At 45.7% G+C, this 21,424-nt stretch overlaps 1 protein-coding gene across 2 annotated transcripts in view; it reads left to right on the top strand.

Moving 5' to 3' along the window:
- Positions 1–21,424, top strand: part of STRA6 (signaling receptor and transporter of retinol STRA6) — a 336,152-nt gene that overhangs the window by 104,685 nt on the left and 210,043 nt on the right. The gene's annotated exons all lie outside the window — the stretch shown is intronic.

The raw sequence follows: 21,424 nt of genomic DNA on the forward strand, positions 1-21,424 counted from the left end.
GCTCTGCCAGTCAAACTGCACTACAAAGTGCAGTGTATCCTGCAGACCACTTCTACAGAGTGCAGCCTGCCCTCGGCCTAGGCTACTTAGTGCAGTCTACCCTCACACCTGCTCTAGAGAATGTAGCCTGCCCTCAAACCTGCTCTACATAAGACAGCCGGCCCCACCACTGACCAACAACGTAATGCTGAGTGCAGCCTATCCTGCAGACCTGTTCTACAGAGTGCAATCTGTCCTCCACCCTACACTACAAGCAGCAGTCTGCCCCAAAGCTGCATTAGAGTCCAGTCTGTTACTCAAACCTGCTGTACGGCGTGCATCCTACCCTCATGCCTGCTCTACAGAGTATAATAATCCCTTCATACCTGCTATACTCTACAGAGTGTAGTCTGCCATCTTACCTGCTCTACAGAGTGCAGCCTGCCCTCACGCCTGATCCCCAGAAGTTGTCTGCACCTCACATCTGCAATATAAAGTACAGGCTCACCCCCAAATGTATTCTACGGGGTGTGGACTGCCCCTAAAACCTGCACTGCAAGGGCCATCTATCCCCCACACCTGTTCTACACAGTGCAGTCAGTCCCTAACACGTGCAACTCCTCCTCATGTTGCTTGTCTTTTTCAAGGACCCTTTTCATTTATTTCCGTTCTTTGTTGGTATTTCTTTGCTCTACTCTCTCTCTCTCTATTGTGTCCTGTTGTTTACTTCTGTCAGATCTTATATTGGACCATCCCATTCATTTTATAAAGCGCCTTGGTGTAAGGCGCTATCGAAACAAATAAACAAACAACACACTTGTACTTTAGAGTGCAGTGTTCCCAAACACCTGCTTTGCACGTGCAGACTGCCTTCACAAATACTCTGTAGCCTAGTATGCTCCTTAAACATGTTCTTTTGAATGCAGTCTGGTCTTCTCTCACACCGGCTTTACACAGTGAAGTATACCCCAACATTTTACCCTATAGATTGCCGTCTAGTCTCCCCCTACTCCAGTGAATGTGATATGTTCTCTCTCTCTTACTCTGCAGTGTGGTCAGCCCATTGCACCGGGCACTATAGTGTAGTGTTTCATCCAAATCTGCTACACAAAAGTTAGCTTACACCTCACATCTGCAGTACAAAGTGCAGTGTATCCCTCAGACATATTCTAGGGCATGCAGTATGCCTCCACACTTGCACTACAGAGTGCAATGTGTTCCCAAACCTGCTCTGCAAAGTTCAGTCTACCCCGTGCTCTGCAGGTTGAAGCCCTCCATCACACCTGCTCTATAGAGTGCAGGTAGCCCTCACATCTGCTCTACAGTCCAAAGTGTTACAGGGACGGGTATGCCCAGACGTGAGTCCCGTGCCTGCTGGGCCTAGAGACCCAAGCTGCTCCTCACTGATGAGGCCCAACAAGGCCGAAACATGTTTGGGGATGCTTGTGGTCTCGTGCAGAAGAGATGTGACCTAGCAGTTTGGGCTGGACTGCCCCTTTTGGGGTGGGACCAAGCCTGATTTGCATATGGTTTTTCCCCTGCTGTAATGGCTTGGCAGGCGAAGAACGATGGTCTGGAAGATTGCCCAGAGCAACGCCAGTGGTTAAGATCCAGTCTAAACCTTCCAGCCATCATCTCTTTGTTTTTCGAAAGTGTTAAACTCAACTGCTCTACAGAGTGCAGTCTACCACTCACACCTGCTATTCAGAGTGTATCTGCCCTCACATCTACTCTACACAGTGCAGCATGTCCCTAAACCTGCTCTACAGTTGTCTAACACTCACATCCGCTCTTGTGTAGATGTGCCTCTCACGCTCACTCTTCGAGCCGTCTGCACTCAAGCCTACTCTACAGAGTGCAGTCTGCCCACTCTATGGGGGCAAAATCTGCTCCTCACTCTGCTCTTGAGTGCAGCCTTCCATTAGAAATACTCTGTGGTGTGGTCTGAGCCTCACACCTGAGCTACAATGTGCAGTCTAGCTCCAAAACCCATTGTGCGTGGTGCACCGTAACCCTACCTACACCAGCACTACAAGTGTAGTCTATCACCTAAACTGGTTGTGCAGAGTGCAGTCTGCTCTTACACCTTTGCTACAGAGTCCAGTCTGCCTTCATGCCTACTATGGACTTTAGCCAAATGCTCATATCTGCCCTGCAGAGTGCAGTTAACCTCTTTTGTCTGCTCCACAGAGTACAGCCTGCCATGCCTACAACTGCTCTACAAAGCGCAATATGCCCCTTACACCCGTGCTAAATGTGAAACCCTGCTCCTCACACCTGCTCTAGAGTACAATTGTTTTTTCTAGCAACTACGGTATAGAGTGCAGTCTGACCCCCACACCTGAGCCATACAGAGTGCAGTGCACTTTCTCACACTTCCGCTACAGGGCGCAGTGTGCATTCACAAGTGCAGTCGGCAGTGCACCTCACACCTACGATGTGCATGCAGCTTGTCCATTTACAACTGTGCCACATAGTATAGCCTACCCCACGACTGCACTAGCCACCTAACACACTCTTGATACACACTGTCTGCCCTTTGTACTTTGTATCTGTGACACAGAGTGTCCAGCCTGCTCCTGGGACCCTGCTCTTCCACGGAGTGCAGCCCCTTGTGCAGAGTGCCATCTTCTACTCTGTTCTAATGAGTACAACACTGCTATTAACCTATAACCAAAATTGTTCTCTTTACCCCCCCACGCTCCCCAGAGGCGCAGGCCCAAGCTGGCTGCCGCCACACCACACAGAGTAGCCCCATCCTGCTCAGCCCACAGGGCCCGTGTCATGCCCCCACCCCTCAGCATGGAGCCCCAGGGACAGGTGACAGCGCTGAGCCTGGCGCTGGGCTGGGCCAGGTCTCACTGGCAGCTAGTGCTGCTCATCACTCTACCTGCAGTTACCACTTGTGCCGTTACTTTACTTACTTAGTTGGCACTCGGTAGTAGTCGGCACAGCACCGTCCTCGGTCCACCTGACCTGCGTCATGCGGTCGTACCTGTGACGGTGCTATCACTAATGTTATGAAATGTAACATGAATACAGCATTCACTTACTCATATAATACCTTTGAGTCGACGATCGGTCGAGGGGGCATGTGCAGTGCTTGGTGGCGTACTAAAGCGCATTGCGCAGGTTCCAGCACTGCTTACCATGCCCATGCAACTCGTGAACCTGACCCGCCCCAAGTCCCAACCTTCACAGTCTGCGACACCTGGTCTGCTGATGCTGCAGGCCTGCAGCCAGCCTGCAGACAGTTTAACAGCAGGACTGGTGCTATCACTACAGGAAAGACAGTAATTAGGGCCTCATTACATGGTAAACCCTTACCGCCTTACTACGAGGTCCCTTTGGCGGACCCGACCTCAATGGCTGGTTTTTCCAGCCGTTAAGGAATGGGCCTGCAAAGGAATCTTGGTGCGAATTACCGTACCGCAATTTGCAGTACCATAATTACCTCCTTCCCCAATCCCATTGAGCCCTATGGGGGCAAAAATGGGAATGGGGAAGTGCCTTGGTGAATGGGGAACTACCGAGCCCGCTCACCTTGGAGTAGGTCGGTAATTCCACCATCCACCAAGGCGGACACGGTAAAATACCGGCGGCAACCATGATGCTAACAGCGCCATGGTTACCGCATACCGTGTAATGAGGCCCTTAGTGTGGAGGTGTTAACTTAGCATTTTGCCACTCTAACATTTCCAACATATAGGCAAGTGCCTAACCTTGCCTAGAGAGAGCACCGGCCCTTTAACAAAGTTGACACATTTTAAGGGATGCACAATTTGATTGCGTGTGAGCATGTATTGAAGAATTATGAGGTTGACCTAAACCAGCATTTTGTGGACAAATTTATTACAGACCCTAGGGAGCTTGCATAGGCTGCCAACAGTTTGGTAGGCAGTGGAGTCCAGAAAAAGGCTCAGGCGAGCACACCTAAACTATAAGAGAAATCTTCAGACAAAAAAGTTAACGAGGATGGAAAGGACCAAGGTCCAACCTATTCCTCTTCAAAGTGGTTCCATGTAATAAAGTTTCTGCAAAAATGGCAGTTTTTAAAAGAATTGTGTCAAAAAGGCTGTGGTGTGGCCCCTGCAATCCATGTAATGGATAGGGGGACACCTCCGTAACCCCTTGTCCCATTATACTGCACACGGGGAGCAAGGGACACCCCCACAACCCTCACTCCCCTTGTGTGGTATAATGGAAACACTTTTACTGGGTCACATCATGGCCTTTTTGCTGCAATTCTTTTTTGTAGTAAAAACAGCAATTATTTCGGCGACAATATTACTGAATACCTCTGGAAGTCAGGTCCCCAAAATACTGAAGGGAAATTCCAAAATGTTAGTTCAGCCATAGATGCTGAAATGAAGAGCGCATTCACCTCTAAAACTGGGGCACCTACATTTTCACCATCCCAAAGGTTGTTTTGTGTGTAAGGAGCTGGGCCATAGGAAAGGGGATCTTGCTTGCAAGAGCTTATCCAAGCAAGCCATAGTGAATGCTTGACTCGTGGAAGAGGCCATCATTAGTGTGGGCCTCTCAGAGGAGGATTTCTCACTAGGCCAAGGAGTGACCAAATGTGGATGGGTTACACTGAGTGGGAATGGTACATGGTCTCCAGAAGAGATCCTAGTTCCCAATAATACCCAACTCCATTTAGAACATGTGTATATCAATGGACACAAAACTCCTGCTGTCCGACACACCACAACTTGTCTCACTGCTGTCACCCGGCAGTAGGTACAGGCAGGCCAGTATATTGATGGGCCTGATTGTAGCGTCCATGGGTTTGACAGAAAGATTAAGTGCCACTTGGTGATAGTAGAGTTCAACTCCGCTACTGATACCCATATGGCTCTAATGGGCTATTGGTGCAAGGGTGGAGATATGAGTGTGCTGTAACGCATGAGATTATTAGATTTTCAAGAATGATTGGAAGCAAATTTCCAAAATGGTTGTAGTATCAGGCCTGCGTGATTTCCGAAGGCTATCCAACTTTTCTGTAGGGAAATGCTGCCTGTAGAGTCTGATCTATTTGGAGTTCTTGTGTTTACTGGGCTGGAAAGGTAAGCCCACTGGGAGATTTCCATGTCATCTTCCACACACAGCCACATTGCACTCCTGGCCTTTCCAATCAGCAGGATCATTGGTTGACATAAAACAATGCACTAGGCAATTCACTTGTATTTTCTTGCACCCCAGAACATTCTCTGTGTCGAATGAAAATTCTGAGTTTTGCAGCTAAATTTGAAATGCAAAGTGTGTCTTTCCTTGTGCATCCAGGACTGAGGAAATGTATCAACAACTTGTGGTCAGTGCAGGGGAGGAAACAGTGTCCCAGGATGTTTGTACGAAAGTGTTCAGTGGCCAAGGCCAGCATTTCCCTTACAATCATCGAGAAGCTGGATACACAGGGTGGGTGGCTTTGAGGCAGAAGCTACTATGAACTCACTTTTTGGAGAAGCACTGCTCCCATCCAGTTTCAACTATTATTCACCATGAGGATGGTATGTTTCTGGGGATCCAATAGTTGAAGATAGTGGCGCTACAATGTCCAGTTTCACTCTATCTAATGGTACTGTCTTCATTCCACTAAAGGTTGGGCCTTTTCTTAAGTGGTCTGGGTGTCTCACCTTTTTGGATTTGTTCAGTATGTACTTTGGTAGAACTCCACTATACCCATACATGAGGTCAGTTGGTCTGTCAATGTGGGTTGTGGTTCATCCTGAGTGGCAGTCACAGCACTTAACTAAACTCCTAAGAGGCATCGTACACCAAATTCTAACAAGCGTGCTGAAGAAAAGCGAATTTGTCCTTGTGTAGAGTCCACTTTTGCTGATTGTCCTCAGTACTCTACCCAGTACCGGTCATGTTCCGCTTGGGTGTCTCCATACACCAACACGTCATCCTGGAAAAAGCCAACCCAGACAATGGGACATCAGCCATTGGAAGACCTATGCAGTCGAGGACGGACCAAACGGCATGTGAGTGAACTGAAAAATACCTTCGGAGACACCAAATTCTTTGCATTGTTTGCATTCAGTGTGCACACCTATTTGGTGGGAACTGTTTAAGATCCAATTCCGATAAGTATGTGACTTTACCAAGTTGAAGAAGGAGATCTGCAGTGTTCGGGTATGGGATCATCAGCTGTTACATTAGTGTTGAAAATCTGAAAGTCCCACACATCTCCTGAAACCCCTTGCATCTGTTTTTTGTGTGGGTACTATGAGAATCCTCCATGCTGTGGCTTCTATTCCATCAATCACACCGTCTTTTGTAATGGTCTGTAAGAGAGTGTGCAGTTTCCACCGGTGGTGAGTATGGCAGGACATTCTTAATGTTGAATGTTACTCGCTCCTTCCCTTAGCTTTATTTTACATAGTTATCATGACATTGATCCTACTTAGTGCGGAAGACTTTGGTATACCTTGCTATTACTCGCCAAACACCCACACACCAACACACACACATCAGGCACAAAAAATGCCTTTACATATAGTTTGTGAAAGAATGGTGTATTTTAACCTCAGGCTGCCACAAGAGTCGCTTTCACACTATCTAGATGCACAACGGAAACCATTTTCTTTCTCCTCGTTTTGTCGTCTATGCTGCAGACATGAAGGACCACTCTGGCTTGCACAATGTCTTTCTGAGTCTGTGTTGCTGCTGTCAAGTACTGTTGCAGGTCTTGCGGTTTTTGAGTTGCCCATTTTCGCAAAGGGTCCTTATTTTTTGCATTGAGCGTAGGCTTTGCTTCTCGTAGGGTAATCAGAGTTGTCTGCTTTGTAGGATTTCACTCTACATTGAAAACAATCTCTGTGGCTGCCTCTCCACTTGGCGGGAACTTCTGGCTCTTGGATCTTTTGATGACAATGATTCTTCTATGGGTCTGGAAAATACTTTGGTTGCATGTAATAAAGTACTCGCAAAAATGTATCCTGACAAAAATATCACTGTTTTTTGCGGAGACATTATTATATTGAACATGCGGGGGGCACCCCTGAAATTTCCTTTATTTCTTTCTACAAGGGGAGCAGGGGACATCCCCGCAACTCATCCCCATACATAATGTCACCATATATAATGTTGGCAATGCCTTTTCCCAGCGACATTATGTCCAACTGGGGTTCTTCCTTTCCTGTATCTCACTCTCTACATGTGGTATTCCCCAGGGGTCTAACCTCGCTCCCTGGCTGTTCAACCAATACCTGGCACCTCTCGCCCACCGCATTGCTGCTCTCTGCTCCAACTTTCACTGCTATGTGGATGACACTAAGCTCGTTTTCAGGCTCCCCTCTGCTACCTCTTCTCCCTCTCTCATCTCTTACTGTCTGGCTACTATCTAGGCGTGGTGTGCCGCCACCGATCTCTGTCTTAATGCCATTAAGACAGAGATTCTCCTCATTGGCACACCTGCACCCTCCTTTCCTGTCACTCTCTGGCCGGCCTCCCTTAGCCCTCTTCCTGCTCCCACCTGTGAGGCTAAGAACCTCAGGGTCATCTTCGATTCCACACTCTCCTTTTTTCCTCACATCTCTGATGTCTCTAAAAAGTCAAACTACCAACTGCACCTCCTCAGAGGTATTCCTCCTTTCCTCTCCTTCCCCCAGATGCTCACTGTCCCTAGAGCTCTGGTTCTCTCTAGGCTGAACTACTGCAACAGCCTCTTTCTAAATCAGCCTGCTTCTACACTTCGCCCTCTGCAACCTATCCAGAACAGGACTGCGAGACTTGTCCTGGCCTCAAACCCAGGCATTGTATCTCTCCAGCACTGAAATCTCTGCATTGGCACCCACGGCTGCAAGGATTAAGTTCAAGACCCTCTGCATTGTCTACAAGGCCTTCTGGGGCCTGAGTTCTCAATACCCCCTACTCTCTCTCCGTAAATACCTTCCTACTCGAGCTCTTTGCTCCTCCACCTCCAACTCCCTCGGGGTCAGTCGCTTCTCCAAGCAACATGTTGGTGGTAGATCTCTTTCTTCGGCTGGGGCCTCCCTCTGGAACAGCCTTCCTGCCTCTCTGAAACTTGAGGAGAACCATATATGGTTCAGCAAGCACCTCAAGACCTTCCTCTTGGCTTCTGCCTTCTCTCTTCCTCTCCCCTGCTGATTTCCTCTCTGATACTGCACTGGTCACCTGGCTACCCTCTAATTTCAGGCCCAGGTCCCTGCCTACCCAGTTGCACACCTGCACTGCCTCCCAGCAACCCTTGCACTTGGGCCTGAATCTGTAACCCTACAGTCCCCCTGCTTGCACTTTTGGACACCTGTTGTCTGCACTTACCCTTGCACCTGCCACCTGCTAGCCGCACCTCTTGTTATTGTTTTCATCCCATGTACATCACTGCCCCCTCCCTTTTCCCCTGGCACTTCTCCCCCCCCTCCCCTGCACTTAGCGATCTCAATGTCACTTGGCCTAGTAGGATCGTTGTCCGTCCTCCCTTTGTCCCCCTTCCTTGCCTCGTCGCGCCTTGAAACACTTGTGTATAGGCGCTTTACAAATGCCATATATCATATCATATCATATCGGGACATTATGTATTGGGACATTATTACCTGATACCCACACTTTGTGTTTGTGAACTACTGCACAGACTGCTTTGGGATTCAGCCCTTTCACCATCATGGACTACTCAATCTATTTGATTTTTTTCTTTTGTTTTTTATTTGAGCATTTGTAATGCGCTTAGAACCGACTCAGCCGTATAAAGTCACAGCTGATAAGCATAAATGAGAAACTCACAGAAGACCATGAGAACAAGTTCATCAAAAAGAGCAGTATTACGACCCTAATCCCCCCACCTGCCCTTTATTTAAAAAGGTAGGTTTTGAGGGCTTTTTGGAAGTCAATCAAGGGCTCTAATTTCTCACGGGAGGCTGTTCCAAAGTCTGGCACCATAAACAGCAAACCTTGTATCTCCCCCTTGAAACACATGAGTAGGAAGGAATTATCAAAAGCCATTGATCCCCTGAACGTAACATCCTTGTTGGTTGATACCGGATAATTTTGTCCACCAGATAAGAAGGGGCAAGTCCATTCAAACATTTGTATATCACACAGGTCACCTTAAAGTTGATTCTATCCTCTGCAGCCAGCCAATGAAGTGTCCGTCAGGAAGTCAAAACGTGGGAGGACTTACCCAACCGGCAGGCCAATCTCACGGTGATGTTCTGTGCTTTTTGCAACCTTCACTGTTGTTTGGCTGGGTCACCAGCAAGGTGGTTATTGCAATAATCCAAGTGTGAATTCATGAATTCTCCAACTACAACCACATGGTCATCACCTGGAGCAAACGGCAGGACTTCCCGTAGTAGATGCAGTGAATAAAAGGCTGCTTGCGCCTTGGCACTAACCTGACCTTTGCTGCCAAGATTGTCCTGCCAGATACATAAAATAGGGACACTTTGTGGCAGCAAGTAAATGTTTGGGTCAAAACAAAGGAACCCCGGTCTTGGTCGGATTGAGTTGAAGCTGATTTTCCAACATCCAATTGCTCCCTTCGTCAAAAAACTGTTTGACCCTGAGGAATGTTTCCTCAACATTCCCTATTTTAATGAAAACCTGGGTATCACCAGCATAAGAATGGAAATTTACCCCATGAGTCCTCAGGATGTCCATAAATGGCCAAAGGTAAAGATTAAAAATCTGGAGCCTTGTAGTACTCCACAGCCCAAGGATATTGGGTCTGAAATAAACCCCCCTGGATTTTTACCTGCTGTTGACGGTCGGATAAGAAGGATCCGAACCATTGAATTGCTTGCTCAGAGACTTTACCGATCTCTCTCAAGTGGCTCAGCAGAATGGGATTCTCTACCGTGTCAAATGCCATGGATAGATCCAGCATCACTAGCAATGATAGATCTCCTCCATCCGCAACCCTTAAAAGGTAATCCTGCACAGCCAATAGTGCCGTCTCAGTACCGAAGTTAGGCCGGTATCCAGATTGAAAGGAGTCCAATAGTGTCTCCTTCTGCACATAATCCTACAATTGGCAGGTAACCACCTTCACTAGGACTTTGCCTGGCCATGCGTGGCCTGCTATCGGCTGGTTGTTCTGAAGAATGGCTGGATCTAGATTTTATTTTTCAATAATGGCGTAACAATGGCTTTTTTTCATATCCAATGGCACTAGACTCTGCTCAAGAGATTTATTTATGAATTGTGTCATAAATGGGGCAATCTCCAGAGCCAATGACCATGTAGTACATGCTGGCATTGAGAAAAGCGAATCATTAGTAGGTCAAAGTGATTCAGGATTGAACATAGCCCTCTCAAACTGGTGTAAAAACAATCTGTACACCATGATGGACAATACCTGCTTGCCCAGGGGACAAACTTACCGTCTGTCCTTGAGGAGTACTGAAGGTTTATCAAAAAATGTTCTTGGATGGATTACATTTTTTCCTTACAGAATGTATTAAATGCATTGGCCTGTGCTGGAGAAGGCTCAATGGTAGAGGAGATACAACTCGGTTGGCAGAACTTTGTTATGATTGAAAACCACTTTCTTGATTTATCTTTTGCTGCATCAATTTTCTCTCCAAGAGTTTGTTTATATTCCTTTAAGGCAAGCTTGTCCTTAAGAGCCCAATCTACAGACCTGAATTCCCTCCACTTCCGATCCATTATTCTAGAATGTTTGCCTACAGAATGTCAGACTCAAAATGTTCTTTTATTTCATCAAATCCTTTCTCAAGTGCAGTCCACCAAAATGCAAGTACTGGATGCCAAAGCATGGAATTTTGATGAAATAAAAGAACATTTTGAGGCTGACCTTCTTAGACAGACCTCCTTTGACATCTGGAATATTCATTGTGGAAATTCGGTGCCCTTGAGTTACAAAAGCCACAAATATTTGTGTGAGTATTAAAGAGGATGGCAGTTCCTACACTGGGCCACCAATAAACAGGATGGTAGTTATATCATCTCACCAGCGACTGCATTGACGTGGATGAGATTGCCAAAGATTCAGTGACTTTTGAATGGTAGAAGAGGGAAAAGGCAAGAACCTCCAAAGCAATTGCAACCTGCCAACTACAACCAGTTAAGGTTGATAAAAGACTCAGGGATACTCCACTTACAAGCCCAGGAGGGTACCTTATTTGGTTTGGAAGAAGAATTTTTAAACTTACAGAATTCAACTCTATCACGAATAGAACAGACAAAAGACAAAACATGCCTCTGAAGAATGTCCTACATGGTTGTGCTTAATGGACAGAAACTTGTGCAAGTTGGGAAATTATGAAATATCAAAGTTAATACGCAATAGCCGAAATTACCAAGGCAAAAGCATCACAGTGTGAATGAGACACACCTTTGACCTAAAATATACTACGTGATTAGGACCCACTTACATTGGTTTACTTGTGTTGGTGGTTTTTATGTATTGTAAAACATGTTCTTACATATGTTTTATGTGATATGATCATTTTTATGATTGTTCTTAAAAGTGTGTTTTTCTTTTGCATGATTAATAAAAAAAATTAAATTTTTGGAAATAAGAACATAAAATAGTATTCCGTAACTGCTCGATAGGATACATGCACTTTTTACACATAACTTCTTTTTGTAGAATACTAAGCTGCACTCACCTTACCTTAGTGCCAAAATGCCATTCACTCTATGGCGCCTGCAGAGGAGACTGCCTAGTTCCTAAAGGGTGTTTGTGGATGTATAAGGCGCGGTGAGACACCACTGCACTTTTTATTTAGTTTTGGCTATTTGATGGCGCTTAAGCAGCACGTGTAAGCCAAAACAAAATGGTTTGTGGTACAACTAAGAGAGTGGACATGTGACGGGCGATGCACAGCTTGCGGATGTTTCATTATTTGCCCACCCCGTGACTGCCCATGGCCATGCTGCTAATACTGCTGGCCATCCCACCCACTACCATCCTCTCCTTGCCCAAAACACATGCTCCTGGTGATCTCTTAAAGATAACTCAGTTAATGTGCCATTGCTGTAATAAAAATGACTTAACCAAGTGTGCCTTAATCTTATTGGTCATTTATTTCGTGCCACATGTCAGACTCCTTAATCTTCTAACTGTGGGACTGGCAGTTGTAATTGGTTATTTATAACGTGCTTAATACCCAGAGGTTTCCAAGCGCGGACCCGGGGATCGAAGCTATGGTGCTCCGCGTCGTTTCGCTTCCAAGGCGAGCGTGTTGATCCTGAGCTATCCTCCCGGATCGCCGCGTGTTGCATGGCATTGTCTTGTTCCTAAATGAGCCTTACTGCCCCCGAGCAAGCTTCCTGGCCCAGCTACTTGGTTCATCAATGTTCCTTGCACTGAGGTCCTGTTAAAAATAAGCATTGACCAAGCCAAGAGTTTTTTGGTTATGTACAGTTTTTAAGTTTTTACCAGGCACTGCTACGATATGCTCAGATAATCGCACCACTTTCCAGCTGTTGCTATTTATGGCCATGCACTATTGTTACGGTAGTGCCTGGCAAATGCCACCCTTGCACTTGCCACCTGTTGGCCGTACTTTTACTTGTTATTTATTCTTTTATCCCATGTACTGCACTGTCCCCTCCCCCTTCCCCCACCGCACTCTCCCGTTCCCCCTTCCCAGGCACTTGCACAATCTGAATGACACCTGGCCTAGTAGGTTGTTTGTCTGTCTTCCCTTTGTTCCTCCTCCCTTGCCTCGTAGCGCCTTGAAACATTTGTGTATAGGTGCGTTATAAAGGCCATATCATATCATACCATACCAATAACATGACTAGTCAAAAGCCGAAACTGTTGGCTTTGTCAATGCTTGTTCTTTCAAACAGTACATTTTCAGGACTAGCGCTGTAGGTGTTTAACTACATTCAAGGCATGGCTGCCCCGTGCAATACATCGGGAGATGAATCCTTTCTTATTAATAGCGCAGCTGATGAAGCCTTTGATTGGGTTGACACGGCGTTGTAATATCGCGTGCAGGTGGCCACAGCAGCAGAAGTTGGCCACACACATGAGAAATGATTGCCGCCTAACGATGTTAGACAAGAGTTTTCACGGCCGGCAATAGATCACGCCTGGCCGCCTTCCTCGCGGCGCGTCTGTTGACTTTTCTCCGCCGAGGTTTAAATGCCGGATCCATCCGAGTGTAATAAAATCCGACCATGAATCCTGTACCCAGATAATTTATTCGAGCTGTTGGCTTTGTTTTTTCTATAAAAGAAATGTAATTACAGAAGGTAATTAAAGTCCGTGGTCAGTATCCCAATGCAATCTGTTCCCCCTCTTTCTTGCACGCACTTTATAATTCAAGCACAGAGAGTGCAGACAGCTCTTTCAATGCATCTCAGTCCTCATAAGTAGTGCCCTCTATCGCTCAAGTGCAGGATCCACGCATGGCTCTGTCAGGGCTCCATTGAAATCACTGTCTGCTGCTATAGTACCGGCTCAAAGAACTGCTCGGCCAATGCCCCTCACCTCTAACCGACAGCATGTGCACACACATCTGTCAATGGCCTGAAATCAAACCTGTGTTGGCCCGCCACTATAGGCGAGAGGCGGTGGGAGGCAGAGGTGTAGACAGGTTAGGGCCTGAGCGGGCAAGGCCCACTCAAAATCTGTAAATGCCCTCCCAGCAGCACTGTGTGGGCATTTACAGATGTTAATGTCACTGCACTGGGCCCAACCACATTTGCTTCAAGTCCCACTTGTTCGACAATCCTGGCTACGCCTCTGGTGGGAGGCTTTGCCGCAAGGCCACCGCTTCGCCAGAGTGGCGGGCAGACAGCACCATCCAGCCATATGCTTTACTTGTGTGGGGGGGACCGTGCTGCCTGCCTCTGAGCAGGGGCATGTCCTCCGTTACGCATTTCTTTTTGCGGTGCCCTTTTGCATCCAAAGCGTAGCACGTAATGAGGCGCCATGGTGACGGAAGACTGGGCTGCCTCCTCTCAATATTATGCTAACAGCGTAGACATGCTAACAGGAGAGGAGACCTTGCATGTCATACAGCGTGTTTACATTACAAAGAGGAGTGGAGGGCCATCTGTTCCTCCTTGGCTACGCAGGTCTGTGTGGAGGATGCGAGCAGGTACGTTGCGTTTATGTAATGTGTGTATGTACCCATGTTGATATGTTGGGGTGTCTGTTTTTATGTATGCGTGCATGTATGGAGTTTTATGACTGTTGTGTGAATGTATGGGTGAAAATGTTGAGTATGTGCCAGCCCTCCCCCTAAATTTACCCCCCTTCCGTGGCCGCTAAATTTAAGGTGGGGCCTGGGCATGTAATTCTTTTTACTTTACATATTTTGTATCAAGTGTACAGCAAACATAAGTGTTATTACATGGGTAGAATGGTCCACATTTATTGTTGCAGGTTTAGCCATGAAATAACACGTATAAATGCTGGAAGAATAGTTCAGGAGCAACGTGTTTGTCTTGGAAGCAAGACAACGCAGTGCAATACAGGTTTGAATCCCGGTCCAACGCTTAGAGAATAGTCTCTGGTGTTGAGCATGTTATTAAAGCTTATTTAATGTTTTTTTTTTACCCTTAATGCACAGTCCTCAAAGGTAAAGCAAAGATCAGTTTAAATACATGGATAGACTGGCCTACATTCAATTTAGCCAGTCTAGCCATGTAATAACACTGATCATCTATGCACTGCCCTTGATGCCAAGTAAAAAATGCCATGCCACAGTAAGAAAGTATATGCCCACTGGCACTACTAGTGCCAGTCTGCATATGTTGTATTACTGTGACAATAAGTGTTTTACTTGGCATCAGGAGTAAAGCAAGCGTGTTCAGTGTTATTACTTCTCCAGACTGGGCTGCATTAGTGGTGTCAGTCTCTCTATACTTTCTTATTGTGGCATGACATTTTTTGCTTGCCATTGAGGGTAACAACACCATAAGTGTTATAATATGGCTAGCCTCACCTACAGTGGTGGTGGTGGTACTGTCACTGTGCATTTACTTTCTTACTTTTTATGTGGCATGAAGGGTAAAGCAAGCACGTGTTATTACATGGTTAGACTGGTCTACATTGGTGGTTCCAGCCTGGCCATATATTTTGTAAATCATGGCATTGTTGTACTTTGCATCAAGGGTAAAAGCAAACATAAGTGTGATTGTGTGGTACACTGGCCAGTGTTGGTATAGACAGTCTGTGACTTTCTTTCTGTGGCATGGGATTTATTACTGGCTGAGAGGCCTTATATCGTAATACTGGCATATATTTGTTCAGCTTGCACAGCATGAAAATGTTTTAGTCACTGGAATATTTTGTGGGCAAAAGGCATCATTAAAATTTGCTGGAAAATTCCCCTGTGCCCTGTTGGATTTTTTTATGTGCTACCATACACAACCGATTGCAAATCCTTTGGCTTTATACCTACATTTTCAAAGAAAGTGCTGTTGAACGACCATTTTAACACATTATTTCAAAAAATGTCTTGGACCTCCCCGATCCCCACTTGTTTGGTTCAGACTCCCTTGTTGCGCTCGGTCGCTCATGCATATTCGATGTTTTCATTCAAGAATTCACAGTCAAGCCAGTCCCAACCCCCTCTAATTCAACCTGCCCCTTTCAGCATCCTAGTACCCAAGCAGCTCTGGCAATGTCCCTCGTTTCCAGAGATGTCAACTGACCCCCGACTCGCCGCATTGACCCACAAAGAAACAACAAACCCTGGAGGCCGCAAACATATCTGGAAACCCGGAGAGGAGCACATGCTGAGAAAAAAGGTCATAACTTACTTAAGTGATGATCCTTTTACATGCAAAAGAGCCTTGTACCTCTCTCTGTCTTTACTGAGGTCTGCTTCTGCCAGTGATAGAGCTTTGACCTCCTGTGACCTCCTAAAGGTAGCATAGCAGATTTCACAGCCCAGAAGTGTATGCCTTGCTAGCACATCACCACACAAAAAAACTGCTTTGGAGTCAGGCACACAGGTTAATGGTGGGGCTGGGTTGATAAACTAAGACAATTTGAGAAAATAAACCATACACTGATTGCAAGTGATTACATGTTCAGATAATTGCAAGTCCAGGTAATTGGGTTTGCCCCATCTCTATATCTATATTAATTACTGATGCTTCAATTTGTCAAAAAAGTCACTGCTAGTGAAAACGCCCACTCAGAACAGTTGTGCCCAAGATCACAAGTCACTCCAGTGCAATCCTATAACTTCTGAATGCCTATTAAAGGCTAACTTGAAAGTACAATGCAGTGCACACTTTAGCTGAGTGGTGTAAATAAGATAAAGTGCTTGTCTGTCAAACTAATCACAAATCGCAGTTAACTAAGAAACTGTCACTGCTTTTGGGGCAAATGCACTTATCTATGCTATTAAACACTATTGCAAAAAGGGTAAATAAAAGGGAATTGTGCTTGTTTGTATTTCGGATTTAATTGTTTTGAATGTCGTGGGTTCACAGCACAATTTGTCCTTTTAGCGAGGTGGGCGGAGCTATATAAATGAAGCACATTCCTGGGGGGCAGGTCATGGGAGCGTGAGGCACGCATAAGTGCCCCTCGAGCCCACGGCGAGAGGTTGTCATCTTTGCACTTATGAGCATGCCATCACCCCTATCTTATGAGCATCTGCATGTACCTCTGCAGGCTCTGCTAAGGCCCCTCTGCCCAGATTTTCAGCACCCTTTGCCGTTCTGATACAGTGTGGGAGCGGACATGGGAGGGACGTTTAGGAAGTTATGTCCCAAATCCAGCAGCACCCAATCTCTTCAAGAAAACCAATGCTGCTCATTTGCATGAAAGCAAAGAGCCTTCTGGGACCCTAAGAATGCCCACATTTTACATTGGAAATAGGTCTGGGAGAGTAATTCAGCATGAAACCTTTCTGAACAAAAATGCAAATTGTGCTCGCCGCGCTTTTCATGTGTCTCAATACTCACCCTAATAGAAAAATCTCCGGAAATCACAAGCCATATATACCTATTTGAAGAGAACCTACACAGGATGTGGGGCTTGGGCTGTTTCCTCATGGAGCTCCTTCGTGTCTTCTGAAGCCAGCTAATGGGTGGAAGCTCCCGAGTTCTGGTTCAGGAAGTGATTTTAGGAATGGCTGGGTTAGTTTGGGGGTGGTCCTCGGAGTGGAAAGGAGCCCATGGAATAAGGAACTTTGCTGGACTTGTTTTGGGCCCATCGCATACCCTCCAGCCACATGCATGCACCGTTTAAGCACGATTTCTGTTCCATCATTTCTGCAGTGGTGTGTTTTCACCCAGGCCCGGTACAGCCTATGAGAGAAATACCGCAGCTGTCTCCACCGATGTTCTCACGTGCACTCCTAATGCAGCCTAATCCTGTCCGGATATGACACCTGCTATTCCGGTACAGCTCAGCAAAGGCTACTTGATACTGACTTCCATTATCCATCGTTATTGCTATTAAAGGCTCTGTCAATGCTCCTCAGTATTACCCTGCCGCACCTGCTTCTTTTTCCATGAGGATGGTTGCACCGGGCGCAGGTCATGCACCCTATTTCTGGTTGTGGGGTGACCTTCACTTTTTTCAGTTTCTGGATTCTATGTCCCTCTTCCAGTGCTCATCAGTCCTCATTACTACTACCTGTTGCTGCAATAAGTGGAACATGGTCATCCCTAGCAGATATCAACAATTTAAACACGCATTGGCAAAGCCAGCAGTTTGGGCTTTTGGGTAGGCATGAGATAGGAATTTGCTAGGCACTGATATAATGGTACCTCCAGGCCAAAAGATCTCAAAAGCTGCAGCATTGAGTGATTACTCGGGTATATGATGTCAGTACCTGGCAAATGCTTATCTAATACCTCAAGCCAAAACTGCTGGCTTTGTCATTGCTTCTTTTTAACAGGATTTCAGTGTATGCAAGAGAGGGAAATCAAGGGCCTGAAGGCACACTCAGTGAAGATATTTGTATTACCCCAGTAGCCATTAACATCTGTCATAAAGCCATTAACTCTTAGCGCACTGCTTAAAACAAACACTGGCATGCTAAAGTTTGATGACATGATACTGGTTCGTAGAGCCAGCTCATAGAGATCCCAGGAGGATGTGTTTAGATCGGGGAGGGACAGCTAGTGGCTGGAAAGACCTTAGGGATTAGCATGGCAATGTGCCATCAATCGTTATCATTGGGTAAATAACCAAACAACACCCACAACCTTTGTGTGTCCCTCCCCATTGCCATCTTTTCCCTAGCTGTAACACCGAGGCCAGGGTCACTGAATATAAACACGGGTTCCAGAGCCTTGCCTTGATGAAGGTGTAACATAAGGGCAGGGAAAACACAACGGCTTCAAGACACTGAGCGATTTGTTTAGGATCATTCTGAGTTCAACTAATGCACATTATAGTCTATCTAAGAACATCACTACATGCTGGCAATTTTTGCCTGTGACTAGAAAGCAAGGAGTGCTTCCTGGCCCCTGCATATGTTTGTTTGTTTGTTTTATTCATTTTTTGTGCACGCCAGACCCAGGGGTAGCAGGGCGCAGTGACAAGAAAATGCGGGACTTGCAAGGTTACATCATATCACAGTGTACATTAGAAATTACAGTAGGGTCACAAGGTTGCATCATAGCACAGTGTACATTAGAAATGACAGTAGGGTCACACAAACAAATACAAAATATACAAGTTCAAGTAGGTCAATCAGAATTCAAGCTATATGGAATGAAGGTCTAGTGATAAATATCAGTAGGAGGTAGGTAACACCGGTCAACTGAGGTTAGTCGAGGTAAGGAATTGAATGACTTTTTTCCTGAAACAAAGGTAGGGCAAGTCCGCTCTAAGGTCTTGTGGTAGTGAGTTCCAGGTTTTAGCCGCCTTAACCGGAAACTATTTCCTCCAATAGTAGTGAGTCTAAAGTTCGTTTTTGTCAAGCAATTGGAGTTGCCAGCTCTAGTTGGTCTAAGAGATGTTCTCCTGTGGAATTTGTCAGACAGGTAACTAGGGGCAGAGTTATTGAGGGCTTTGTGGGTCAGTGATAGCATCTTAAGTTTTATTTTGTTCTCCGTGGTCAACCAGTTATGATGTCGACTGGTGGAAGAGATATGGGACCTTTTATTAATGCCTAGTGCTGCTCTGAAGGCATTATTTTGTAATGTTTGTAGTCTTTGGGTTATTTTTTTATTAGCTCCAGAGTATAGAGCATTACAATAATCAATTCTGGAGAGAATGAAGGCTCTAGCCAAGATTAGACAGCTCTTATTGGAAAGGAATGGTTTACCGGCTCTTATCAGTTTGCACGTGTAGGCCGTAGAGGATGCAAGGGATTTTAGCTGTTTATCAAGTGATAGGGTAGAATCAAGATAGAATCCCAAGGTTTTTACATCCTTGGATACTTGGATGATGTTCCCATCTATGTTGAAAGAGGAGAATTCCTGGCCTAGTTTTTTGATATTGGCTTGGGTACCCAGGATAATCAACTCTGTCTTATCGTTTAGGCAAAGGCCGTGAGTGGCCATCCATGCCTGGATGATAAGGTATACTTTGTTCACCAATTCCGTGTCTTTGGCATGATCCCCAGAAAGCTGGAGGAGGATCTGTGTATCGTCTGCATAATTAGTGTAGGTGATACCAAGATGGTCCAGATCATCAAACAAGGGCTTGGTGAAGATATTGTATAGGGTTGGGGATACACGAGAGCCCTGGGGAACACCACATGAGATAGGGGTGGGATCTGCCGCTGCTGAAGGGGAGAAGACTCTCATCGTTCTCTCGCTCAGGAATGACTTGATCCATCCAATGGCTTCCGAAGAGAAATGGGCGGCGGAGTCCAAGTGACTACAGAGGACTTTGTGATCCACCAAATCAAAGGCAGCTGAGAGGTCCAGGAGTAGTAAGAGTACTGTTCTCCCTTTGTCTCTCAGCTCATCAATTTGAGACTTCAAGTCAATGAGGGCAGTTTCAGTTCCGTTCAGGGGACGGAAGCCTGATTGTCTTTCTCCTAATAGGTTATTTAGTTCTAGGTGCTTTTAAATTTGGTTATATGCGGCTTTGTCCAGAATCTTAAGAAGAAACGGTACCGTAGTAATAGGGCGGTAATTAGTAGGGATAAGGGGATCTAATGTCTGCTTTTTAAGGAGGGGGGGTACCCAGGACTGTTTAAGGTTGGCAGGGATAGTGCCTGAGGCAAAGGAGGCGTTGATCAATTTAGCGATAAAGGGAGATAATTCTCCGGCAGCGTCTTTTATTAACTGTGCTGGGCAAATGTCACCTTTACGATTTGATGGTTTAAGCAACAGGATAACTTTTTCTACTTCCAAGGCGGTCATTTTGGAGAAGTGGAAGGTATTACTGTGTGCCAGTAGGATATAGGTGTGAGGCATTTTAGTCAAATCTTGAATTTTGAGTACTTCTTTTTATTGCTGGATTTTATTTTGGAGAGTGATAATTTTATTTGCTAAGGCTTGCTGGATATCCGTGCACCAAGGTTTGTCCTTGGTACAGGTGTCCTGAATGGCGATGGGAGACTCGAGTTCCTTTAGAATGGCAAAAAGCACTTTCATGCTAGAGTTAGATTTAGGTATATGGTCATCATAAGAGTTACGTTTTGCCTGGCAAACTTCTTTTTTGTAAAGTGAGGAGAGAGTGGATAATTTAGCTTTGTTATTGACTGATGGGCAGAGCCTCCAGGTGGTTTCACTCTTTCTTTTCAGAATGCGTAAATCTCTTAGCTGTGGAGTAAACCATTTATTTAGATCAGTGTTTGGTTTACTTGGTCTAGTTTGAGAGGAGCCACTTTATCTAGGGTAGTGAGCATGATGGTATTAAATTCTTGCATGGAGGAGCCAGATCGTACCATCATGCCATCCCTTGGGTCCTGGATGTGTGAGGGGGTGCAACAGTGCACTCCCATACATCAAGACCTTCAGTACCTGAGCCTACATCCCCAATGGGCCATGCAAGGTTGAGGAAACAAAACACCCCGGCCTTGCACATAGTTGCAAACATGACCGATTCCAATCTGTAGGTGCTTGTAGTCTTAGTCTTATAATGGAAAAGTGGAACTAAAGTCCCAGAATGCGAAGAAAAAAACAGGACTGGATAAGCACCTACAGATTGGAATGGATCATGTTGGCAACTATGCTTGCATGGCTCATTGGGCATGTGCTGGCGTACTACGGAACTGTCAAAGGGAGACCGTATTTGTGACAAATCAACTTCCAGGGCCAAGTGGTCCATGGGTGAATATCAGTTTCTAAACCACCAATCAGCCCAACACCTCTAGTACTCCAGAAGGGATCTGAACAGATTGAAAACACAAGTCAATTATAAACTTCTTTGTCCAATTTTTGGTAACGTGTATGGAACGGCAGGCTTATCTCTGAGAGTTTGTGGATCGTTGGTTAGTCATAACACAGTGAAAAACAATTATAACACAATTATAAAAGGGACTGTCCATTCAAGGTTGTACACAAATCTACTTTATTAATATCACAACAGACAGTTCTAGCACACTCCAAAATACAACCCACCCTG

Source organism: Ambystoma mexicanum, chromosome 11, assembly GCF_040938575.1.
Source record: "Ambystoma mexicanum isolate Mex_15411 chromosome 11, UKY_AmexF1_1, whole genome shotgun sequence".
In the NCBI taxonomy this organism is placed as follows: Eukaryota; Metazoa; Chordata; class Amphibia; order Caudata; family Ambystomatidae; genus Ambystoma; species Ambystoma mexicanum.